This window comes from Crocodylus porosus, unplaced genomic scaffold (genome assembly GCF_001723895.1).
Source record: "Crocodylus porosus isolate Cpor-Errol unplaced genomic scaffold, CroPor_comp1, whole genome shotgun sequence".
Lineage (NCBI taxonomy): Eukaryota > Metazoa > Chordata > Crocodylia > Crocodylidae > Crocodylus > Crocodylus porosus.
The window spans coordinates 8,718,707-8,729,793 of NW_017728912.1; the positions used below are offsets into that span (position 1 = coordinate 8,718,707).

Genomic DNA, 11,087 nt, shown 5'->3' on the forward strand with positions numbered 1-11,087 from the left:
GTGTCAGAGCCTGCCTTCACTGGGTGAGGCCAGCAGCCAGGGTATGCTCCCGCAGTCCTCCCAAGATGCTTCTGAAGCAGCCCCTCTCCCCAGCTCTGCCCCCCCAGCTGGAAGCTGGCAGCATTGACAGCTGCCAGGGGCGAGGGGGGAAGGGACCTCCCACTGCAGGGCTCCCCCCACACTTTACTGCAGCAAGGGGGCTCCATCCCCCCCTGGCCATATTTCCCAGCCTGGCAAAAAGCTGGACTGTGCAGCCCCAAGCTGCAGCTTCTGGCTATCACTGTCAGGTTGTTTGGACAGGGGGTGGGGGAAAAGGAGCCTTCCCCTGCCATGGGGGCTCTCCAACAGCTTGCTGACTGGGGTTTCAGTGGTGGGGGGCAAGGCTAGGTTCACAAGGCAGGACTGCCTCCCTGCCCGAGCCTTTTGACAGTCATAGATAGAAGCTGCAGCATGGGGCTGCCCAGCTTGGCTTTTTCCTGTGCTAAGAAGGGAGCTCCCTGTCATTTAGACCTAGCCCAGCTCCCCCCAAAACTTGTGGGAGGGCCCTCACAGCAGGGGCAATTCCATTCCCCAGATCTGCTTTCCAGCCTTGCAGGGAGGAGACAGAGTCTTTTTTGTCTCTTCTCTGAAACAGCCTGGGAGCAGGGCTGGGCTGGTGCTTGCCCAGAGCAGACTAGCATGGCCAAGGCTAGCAAGCCACCCAGCAAAGGGTCCTGGGATGTTGGTGGAATGCAACCTACCTTAATGGAGGATGGGATATGGTACAGACTTTGTTAAAGTGCTCTAACATAAGGCACTTTAGTTTAATACCATATCCATCTAGGGTTAACTTTGAGTGGCATCTGCCATTTTGAAAGCACTTTATGTGCAATGACCATCTGTTCTGTTATGGCTGTAAAGCACTTTCTATGCATGTAAAGCACCTTTACTGTAATTTTTTTACCTAGCCTAAGTCTGTATCACTCCTTTGCAGAAGTTGGTGCTGGTCAAGATCCACTGCTACTGCCTGATGTTCACAATTTTCTTTGCTAATAATGTTCTTTGCCTACAAATTTATGCCTCTGTATCAATAAACCATCTGTGTTCACAATCTAACTGTTTCTTTTATTGGGTCCTACAACTCTGCCACAGTTCCCAAGACTCATGTAATAGTCTCTAGGTAGTGTTTACTGAGCAAACTGACAACATTTGTCCTCCATGAGCTCTAATTCTTTTAAAAAATATTTAGTGAAGATTTACATCTAAACATTCATGACACATAATGAGGTTTTTCAATTTTAGTCATGACATCAGTATATCACCCTCCTGTAATAGAATTTATGACAATGCAGGAATATTGTCCTATATTAGGGAACACAAGTCAGTGGAGAGAAAACCTCATTTAAAAAGAAAATCTCAAAACTATTATTTCCAACATTTTTTCCAGAGAGAAGATTGGAAGATATCCAGTAGAATCTTGACTTAATACAAGTGCTGAAGCCTGTACAACGTGGGTCAGTATTTTTCTTTCTTTTTTTTATGTACTTTTTTTTAATAGTCTGACCTTGGAAGAAAGTCTAAAAAGCCCCCTTTTCCCTATTTGCAGTACAAATACATGAAGGTTTTATATGTTATGATTATTTTTCTCATTAGTCACTCTGGTGTTTAAATAAAATCAACAAATCCATAACCTTTCCTCTAAAGCTCTGGAATGACAAACAGGCTGATATCAATAATAATTTTATTTTGTACTTGTCAGCATTTTTATGTGGCTTGATTCTCCTGTCAGCACCAACTCTCAGAGATGAATTCCAGTCAGACCTATTTTTATAAGCTGCAGAATTCTAACAATTTATAGATTTCAGAAAGTCCTTCCTCATGTTGCTAAATACATAATCTTAAAAAATAAATAGGAAGTAGCCTTACACTGTTCCGAAAGGTTCTCTTAGCTTTTCCACTGTAAAATCCTTTTTAGAGCCTTATAATTTATAAAACTTATCCATTAGAAAGTTTGCTCTGGACTGAAATTTAGCCTACAAAGTCTTTGAAGGATCCATTACAATTTATCAGATTGGACATTAGCTCTTCATAAAAACTTTCACAAAACGAGCTGTAATAGTATCCTTCAAGCAGATGTAGTCCATCACATAAATAAAAAGGTATCAAAGCCATTCTAAAAGCTCTGATTTACACATTGGACCTTAACGGCTCATGAAATTATTTTTATTTGTATCTTCTAACGCATCATCATCTGTGATCCGGTCACATCTCACAAGTCACACTTAATCAAATTTAGATGTGACAACTTCAAGGAAAATTGGTGGTGCTGCAAAAAGGTTATTCTAACAGATTGCTGTCTTCTCCCCGAGCCTGTGACTGGGGGGTGGGGGCGGGGAGCGGGGAGAACCCATTTTTCCATGGTATTAAATGGCATTGCAATGTTAAGGTTTCATTTTCTAGAAGAGTTGCAGATCTCAGGTCCTACCCTAAAAAGTTGTGCCCCCGAAACACACATATAGGAGCTCTCTGCCCCTCCCAGGAAACTCATTCCATTGAAGCTGTACTGCCAAGACTGTTGTCAAAATCAGTCACTGGAACTTATTTCCAAATCTCTTTACTTACAACTGCCAAGAAAGTACAAAAAAGGCAATGCAGCTACAGTTTCCCCATAAGGGATTTGGGAAGGAAATGGTATATGTACATTTACATTAAATCAATAGACCACGTAGCTGCCAGAGATGAGAGAATCACCACCCCTACAAAACCAGACATTCACACAACAAAAAACCCCTCAATGTGGAAGTTTTAGCCTAGAATCATTAACCCTCCACCATCTTTCCTACAAGAATAATTCTAATGTATTCTACTATTTAAAAAGTATTAGCAGCATTATCAACAAAGTGCCATATTTTTCTTCATTTTGTGCCTTGAGTGCAGACATAGCAATATATAAGATGTGGTTGCACTTCAGTGATCCTTTCAAAGAAATCTATATTCCCCTCTCAAAAGGGGAGGGGGAAGGAAATATGGAAAAGTTAAATGTCCAGTGACTCAGTCTAACAGACTTTCCTCTGTAGTTAAGGCTCTATAGAACAAGAATATTTAGTCTTCTAACAATGCAACTTCTGAGCTTCCCTAGGAAAGGTTTAGTTTTATATGGTTCTTGTAAATCTCAGACCATATACACAAAGTGCTGTAATTTCTGCAATGCTCCATTTCTGCCCTAGTCTCAGCTTGGAAGCACACTCAAGCAGAAAATATTATTCCAATCTATCTTAATATATCCAAGATGGATAGAATCTATGAGGAGAAGAATAAATTTTTTAAATGAACTTCTAATGAAAAATCTACAGGTTTGAAGAAACAAAATACAGAATGATTGTAGAATTTCTTCTGCTCCCAGTTCCATTTTAGTGCAATTCCAGACTCATAAAAAGTTGAGGCTTCAGAGGTATAGGTTGTAGCTGTGTTGGTCTAAGGACATAGGCAGACCAGGTTCTTTGGGGAAATCTGGTATCTTTGATTAGACCAACTCAAATAATTGGAAAAATTCTTCTTAGCTAGTTTTCAGATATAAATACTCTTTGTCAGGCTGAGGAAGCATCTGCAGTTGGTGTGTGATCTTCCTTCATGGCCTTTGAGAGGGTTCTGTGAATATAGTTCCCATTTTGAAGAAAGAGAAGAAGGAGGATCTAGGAAAATTACATAAAAGTCAGTCTGACTTCGATACTTTGAAAGATCATAGAGTAGGTTTGTGAGGAAAGAGAAGAGCCCCAGAGAAGTAAAATGGCCCCATCTGTATTGCAAAGAACTCCACAGGGCTCCTTCTTCACCTGGTGTTTCAGGAGGGTAGGGGGAGTCAGCCGGAACTCCAGGATAAAAGGAGACGTGGGGCAGGAAAACGGGGACACATGAAACCGGACGTGACTGACTCAGGCAGCGAGACAGCAGGGAGAGCCAGAGATGCTGAGGAAGCAAGGGAGACCAGGCTTAAGGGAAGCAACTCTGTGGAGGGAGCCGGGGGGGGGAGAGAACCCTGAAGGACACAGGGGGAGAGAAGTTAGAAGGTACCATAAAGTCTCTCATAGCAGGGCTGAAGAAAAAGGGTACCGTAAAGTTGGGAATATGAGAGCAGAAGAAGTGCCAGTTTCTTTTTGTTCTCCTTTTCATTAGCGTGAGAGGGAAGCCACCCCAGATAGTGCGTTTGCAACTATCAGGCTAGGAAAAGGACTGGCTAGGATTAATGGCAGGTCTGTGCCAGGTTCCAGCCAGGTGAGGTACAACCAGGCCCATTGGTGATACTGATTGGCCAGTATCCTAGAGACCCACAGAGCATTTTGTACTGCTCAAAGGTAGATTGTGGAGATGACTGAATTAACACCTGGTGGAATGGGAGAGGGTGTAGGGTTTGGTGGAGCCCTCACTACACTGAGACAAATTGCAAGAGCCAAAGCGCCAAAACCCACATGCCCCAGCATTCTATTTTTCTCTCGTAACAACAAGTCATGGCAGATAAGATCATGGATGTGTGGGAGAGTCCAGCAAGACATCGCGATGGACTTTGGCCTGTTAGCCAAGGTGCTAAAACTGCCTTGGTGCAGAAGGTAGAGTAAGAAAGGAAAAAAAACCCAGCTCAGACAGGTGATGAGTTTCAGAGATTGATGACACATAGAATGATAGAGACAAGCCTCTACCACAGATAGGGGTGGGACTTTGGGGTGAAAGCCCACCATTGGACAAGTTTCTCAAAGAATCCATTGTGAAACACCTAGAGGAGAACAAAGGTGATTAGAAATAGCCAGTTTGGATTCATCAAGAGCAGATCATGCCTGATCAATCTGATTACTTTCTAGGATAAGATGACAGGCTCTGTGGATGAGGGAAGAGAACAGTGGCTGTGATATACCTTGACTTTAACAAGCCTTTTGAAATTGTCCCATGTTAACATGTTAAGGAAATACAGATTGATGAAAATACTGTATGGTGCATACAGAAACATGACTGTGGAAAGCATGCTTCCCCTGCCCAAATAGTTTCAGGTTAATTGAGCCCTGGTGTTTCTGTGCTAAGCATGGAGCCTCCAGGCAGGGGGATCATGTTATCACAGGAAGCAAGCTCCCCCCTACTGCACCTTCCCACCACTACACCATCTGCCATGAATAGAAACCCCAGGAAGAGAGATTATATGACTGCCACAGGGTCACTCTGCAATTAAAGGCTGAGAGGGCTGTTCTCAGCATGGAAGATGGGGAGACCACTAGTGATTTTGAAGGTGGGAAGGGCTGGGACCTGTTCTGGGACCTGTGCATAATTGGATGCTGGAGGAATAAAAGCAAGGTGCATTATTTCCCCCTCGAGCAACCTGGGCAAAACGAATCAAAGAGAAACCTCAGCTGGAGTAGCATATCTTTGAAACATTTAGATTGTACTGATGATGGTTTAATACCCCTTAACTAGTGGCTGCCTGTATGTCATTTGTAAGGTAATTTGTGCAAAGGCCTTTAAATTGACAATGGCTAGTTGAATTACACAGTAGGGATACTCCCATTTCGACAGTGATACAGTATTATGCTTAAATATTTGGAAAGTCCAAACAATGGGGAAATAACTTACAATATAAATCCCATGATCTAAACAATGGATTGAATGAAGGACAGAGCTTTCACCTTAACTCTGAATTTCTAGATTCCTTTAAACCAGGCACTTACTGTTTTTATCTTTTGTTTATCGATTTTCGTTTTCTGGTGACAGTTATACAAATTGACCCCATGGCCCTTCTGGCTCCGATTAAATATATTAACTTTCATCTTATCTGATCATTCTTCTGATTTGATTACCTTTGACATATTTTTGTTTTGAATCTCATGTTACCATTAGAAGACAATTTTACTGTTTATAATGTACTACTTAGTGTTTTCTTTCCTGGTGAAAACATCACAGTTAGAGATCTACTAAGGTCATTTTTTTCCTGCTGAAACTTCTTCAGTTCAGGAGCTTCTCATCCCATCTATTAATATTCATCTTTCAAGGGAAACTAACTTAGGAAAAAGACACAGAGAGTTTCCAAAAGCTAACTTATGACAACAGATTCCAACAAACCTTGAAGGGCAGAATAAGGAGAATTTGCAGCTTCATTTTGTTTGTGTTATTTAAACTAAATTAACAGGACAGCTGTAACATTTTTTTAGCTCCACATATTAATGGCCTTATTAATGACTGAGATTTGTATATGACACACTTCACTGGCCTCTTCTCTTATAATTTAAGTATAGTAATAGGTTTAAAATAGGTATGCATTAGAATTTTATAGCACTATATTTATAGCTAGAAATATTCCTCAACATTGTCTTTCCCCTAGGGCCAGTGTTTCTTGAAACTTTTTAGACTTAAGGCACCCCTGAAGAGACTTGCAGAATACCTTGGAAAATACTAGCTAGTTGTTTTCACTCATTTTTGCCTACAGAAAAAGGAACAAATTTTCTGTTGCAAAGAACGCAGGAAGCCCACAGCTATGGCTTTCTATTTGAAATCTCTGGGTTTATTTTGTGAATCATGTTTGCAAATCTAACAGTACTAACATAGTGTGGCACCCTTGAAAGGATCTCAGGGCACCCCAGGGTATGATGGCAGCTTGGCTGAGAATCACTGCTTTAGGTTTATCTCCTAATTCCTAGGAATGCAGAAATATAATAATGTAATAATGGAAGACACTTCCTGGGTCATCAAATCCATTCTCCACCTCTCAATGGCAACCACTGCATATCCTTTTACTTCTGTTGTGCTCATCCATTGGCTGTGAGAGCTTATCAATGACTAGCTTTTGCTTAGATTATCTATTTTGCAAGCTGCTCTGAACTCTAAAAAATCTTTGGTGGGACCTGAGGGAGCTCAGCTGATTACAAGATAAGTTGCCAACAATATAATAAGCTTTGACATTCGGAAACTTTGCTTTTGCAGAATGAGCTCATTGCATCTGCATTCTAATGTGACCTAAAAATATAGCACAGTCCTAAACAAGGGCTTCCAAACAAGAATACAACAGGCTACCATAGCACCTTGGCAGTGTCTCTAGACCAGAAGCAGGCAACACAAGGCCACATGGGCAGGATCTGGTTCACCAAAGGATTCTGCCTGGCCCAAGGCAGGTCCCTTGCTTCCTCTGCCTGGCCCAGGCCTGGGGGGGCAGCCCAGGCTATGGTGCATGTGGCCAGTCCTGCTGCCCCCAGGTTTGGAGATGCCACATACCCCACCTATCTGTGCATGTGGCTCTCCAATCAGTAGGTCTGCAGGGCAGGGGCAGCATGGCAGCCAGACTCAGATTCCTGGCAGTTTCCACTGCTGCTGCCTGAGAGCAAGTGCATGCCCCACCACCACTGGACCTTGCCTTACTGCCTGGGAACCCCAGGTCTGTCTGCCCTGCACCCAATACCAGGGGCACTGGATGGAGTGGGTGAGTGTGGCGGTCTACATGGAGACTAGCCTGGGACCCCTGCAAGCAGGGTGCACTCAGCTGGGCAAATGGGATGGGATTGCAGGCAGGGAGTGGCATCCAGGAGTGGGCCAGAGAGCCAGGGGCCAGGTCACAGGGCTATAACAGCATGGAGCCAGGGCTTGAGCCTGGGGCAGAGCCACAATCTCCTCTTCACATGTCCCTGCCCATGGAACTTGTGTCCACCTTAAAGACATGTGGGGAGTAAACCATGGCTCCGCTTTGGGCCCTGGCCTCATGTGCCTGCCCACCTGTGGCCCTATCCCATCCACACGACCAAATGTGCCCTGCCCACAGGGTCCTGGGCTGGTGTTCATGGAGACCCCACTCGCTCCATCCAGTGCTTCCAACAGTGTGTGTGGGGTGAACAGGCCATGGACAGATAGGATCCGTTGCCCACCCCCCATCCCCTTTCCTCCTGCTGTGCTGGTCCAGGTCAGCACCACCACCCCCTGTGCCAGGCCAGAAACCCCCCTCCCAGCCTGCAACAGCTCACCAAAACTTCTTAAGTGGCTCTCCAGCCCAAATAGTTGCCCACCTCTGCTCTAGACAGCTGTTTACCTTTAAAATACAAAATACCAAATATATGGCTGAAAAGAACTAATACAATATATAGTTTCAAAGAAAATACTAGTGAACCAGTATTTTTTAATCTTAGTGCAAAGCACATAATCATAATATTCATTTATACTAATAATGTCAAATAGACAGTAGAGCTACCTGAATAATTTGAAAAAAAATGTAAGTTCTGCCTTTGGTATTATTTCTCAAAGAATGATCTGCAAACTGATTTATTTACTTTTACAAATTTATCTTTTATTTAAAATTGTTTTATAAAATAGTGCGCACACATTTCAAATTTTGGTTTTGTAAACAATTTGTATCCAATAATATTGTTATGATCGACTACCTCAGTCACATATCTGTTCCTTGACATTGGTTAAAAGATTTCAAGAGAACATTTCAATATACTACCAATGTGAGTATAGATTGATATACGATTCACAAGATTTTTGCTTTTTGTTTAGTATTTCTCTCAGACAGAAATATTCATATGAATTTATGTGGAAAATGGATATAGCTGATCAAAACAAAGGTAGTAATGTGTGTCTTGTATTTAGTCATGTGCTTTTGAATAATTTTGCACTGTTGTCCTTAGCACTACAAAAATATTTTACACTCCTCAAGTGCTAGGAATTTAACCAGCCTAAAGCTTGAATGAAGACATCTGCCCTTATTATGGTCAAGTAATTAGTTTTTGAAGTTATGCAACTGTTTAGTTTTGGAAAGCACAATACATTCTAGGTTTTTTGTGGACTTTATTGCCTCAATAGAAAGAATTTCAATCTCCATGTAATACATCATCCTTCTGGTCTTGAAAAAGCCCAGTACTAAACACATGGATGTGCCAGCTAAAATTATTATTGATTAGCTGAAAATATTTATGGTAGTGAGCTCATGTTAATGTTACAGCACAAGGGGCTTTCACACTAAATGGGAGACTTCAAATTTTAACCTCCTGCTGTCTTTCTTGATTATACCCTTTTTAAAATAGGTGGTTTATAAAAGGAAATCCCAATTCTCTTTGATCCAAAATCCCAGTGGGCAACATTAAATGAGACACTTTACTGTGTCATTGCCTAATTTACTGAGCAATAAGCATACACGTCTGCACGTGCACACTCTTACTGTACAGAGTAAAAATCTCTAATCGTGATTAAATTTGCTACCTGCAAACACAGGCAGCAAATTTAAGTGCAATTAGTAACTGTGCAGTAGTGCACATGTAGATGTAACCTAGCAGCAAATTTGCTGCTGGGTCTGCCCAGCCACTAGGGGGCCAGTTTGAGGCCAGCCCCAGGGCTGCAGGGGCTGGCTCCAGGGCTGGGCTGCCTCTCTGGCAGCCCCTGTCTGCAGGCTATAAAAGCCTGCAGCCAATTGGTGTCCTGGGGCATATATCACAGGTAGCCTGATGGAGGTCCAGATGACTGGTGTAGGGCTTCATCAGCCAGGGCAGGAACGAGTTGGCAGGGTCCCCAGTGATGAGAGGCAGGACAGCCATGGTGCCCAGCTGCAGGTCCAGCAGCTCCGGTGCAAAGCACCCACTCACCACCAGTTCCACTAGGCTGGAGTTGCAAAAGATACAAGCATCATGCATGCTGCCCACCCAGCTAGTGCTCACTTGCATGAACATTTCCCAGTGGTCCACAATGTATCGTAGGACCATGGAGTGGAATCCCCTGCTGCTATATTAGGGGTGGTCTCCATGGGATGGGAAGGTAACTGGTTATGTGAGTCCCATCCAGGACCCCAAGACACTGGGGAACTCCAGTGCATGGAACTTTGTCACCACTGCCTGGGGGTCATGGACACAAAGGACAGTGTCTGCCATCATGTCCTGGAAGGCACCGCACACCTCCAGGATGGCTTTGCTGGTAGTGGCCTTGCCCATGCTAAACAGGTGGCCTATGTACTGGAGACTGGCGGGCATGGCGCAGTGCCAGGGCCAAGCAGGTGTCAATGGGGAGGACGAGGTGCATATCATTGTCCTGCCACTCCAGGTGGGACCAGAGCTGGTGGAGCAGGTCCCAGAAGCTAGCCCAGGTGATCCAGAAGCCATCCTCCCAGGTGTGATGGATGAGGTGCTACTACCAATGCTTCTCAGAGCATGGCAGAGTTTGAGGTCCAAGGCAGTGATAGCAGCCCTAGTGGTGGCATCCTGGAGCTGCTCATCAGCATCCCTGATGGTGGCAGCTGTGTGGCCCTGGGAGGGCATGCTGTGGGTAGACAGGTGGTCACTGGTCATGGAGGATCCAGGTGGGGCAAGATGGCCATAGGACAGGTGACAGTCAGTGCAGCAGGCCAGCAGGGTGATCATGGCAGCCAGCAAGATCCCAAGATGCTAGTGCAGGGGGGCACAGTGGTAACAGACAAAGCTGATGCTTCTGTGCTTGCCACACTGCTCCTAAACAAAGAAAGAGGCTCCCCACAGAGCGGAGAGTGAGGCTGGGTTTCAAAGAGGGCTCCCAGGATGCTGGCAGCTGCAGCCAGAGCCTGGAGCACCCCACAGTGGCAGCAGGGGTGCCTTGCAGGGCTGCAGGGATCTGGGAGAAAATTTTCTCTCTAATCCCTGTACATGTAGACACCTGTCCAAAATTGCAGTAGTTTACTGCACAGAAAATCTAATCTAAACTGCAGTAAATGCATGTGTAGACATGCCCAGTAAAATCAATTAATGACAAGATCCAATAGAAGGCATAAGTGCCTACAAGTTAGGTATCACCATATCTACCCTTTTGGTGCCTGTCCCCCACAGTGGAATTCAAAATCTCCATTATACTCCTTTAGTGTGTGAAGAGTGTTAAGCACCTAAGAAAAGACAATCCCAAACACCCATCCAGTGAGCAGTAAATTGCCATATTTACCTCATAGGTGCAAAGGTACATTTGAAATCCTGCCCTTCCCCAAATATAGGGAACTACACCTCTTCTTTCAAAAAGCTGGGCAGCGTTCACTGTTAATTTTAAAGCAGCATTGGTAGCTGTGCCTAATTGTGATATTAGTAATCAGAGTAATTGCCTAAGCAATGAGAAATCTGAATTCTGTGCCCTCTGCCTCT

The 11,087-nt window shown here is 44.0% G+C and overlaps 1 long non-coding RNA gene across 1 annotated transcript in view; it reads left to right on the plus strand.

Annotated features, from left to right (window-relative positions):
• Nucleotides 1-3,875, plus strand: part of LOC109309548 — a 16,471-nt gene extending 12,596 nt beyond the window's left edge. Inside the window, exon 3 of the long non-coding RNA XR_002100954.1 lies at nucleotides 3,730-3,875. This is a non-coding gene — a long non-coding RNA (uncharacterized LOC109309548). The remainder of the gene's footprint in view (nucleotides 1-3,729) is intronic.
• The last annotated feature ends 7,212 nt before the right edge of the window (nucleotides 3,876-11,087 follow it).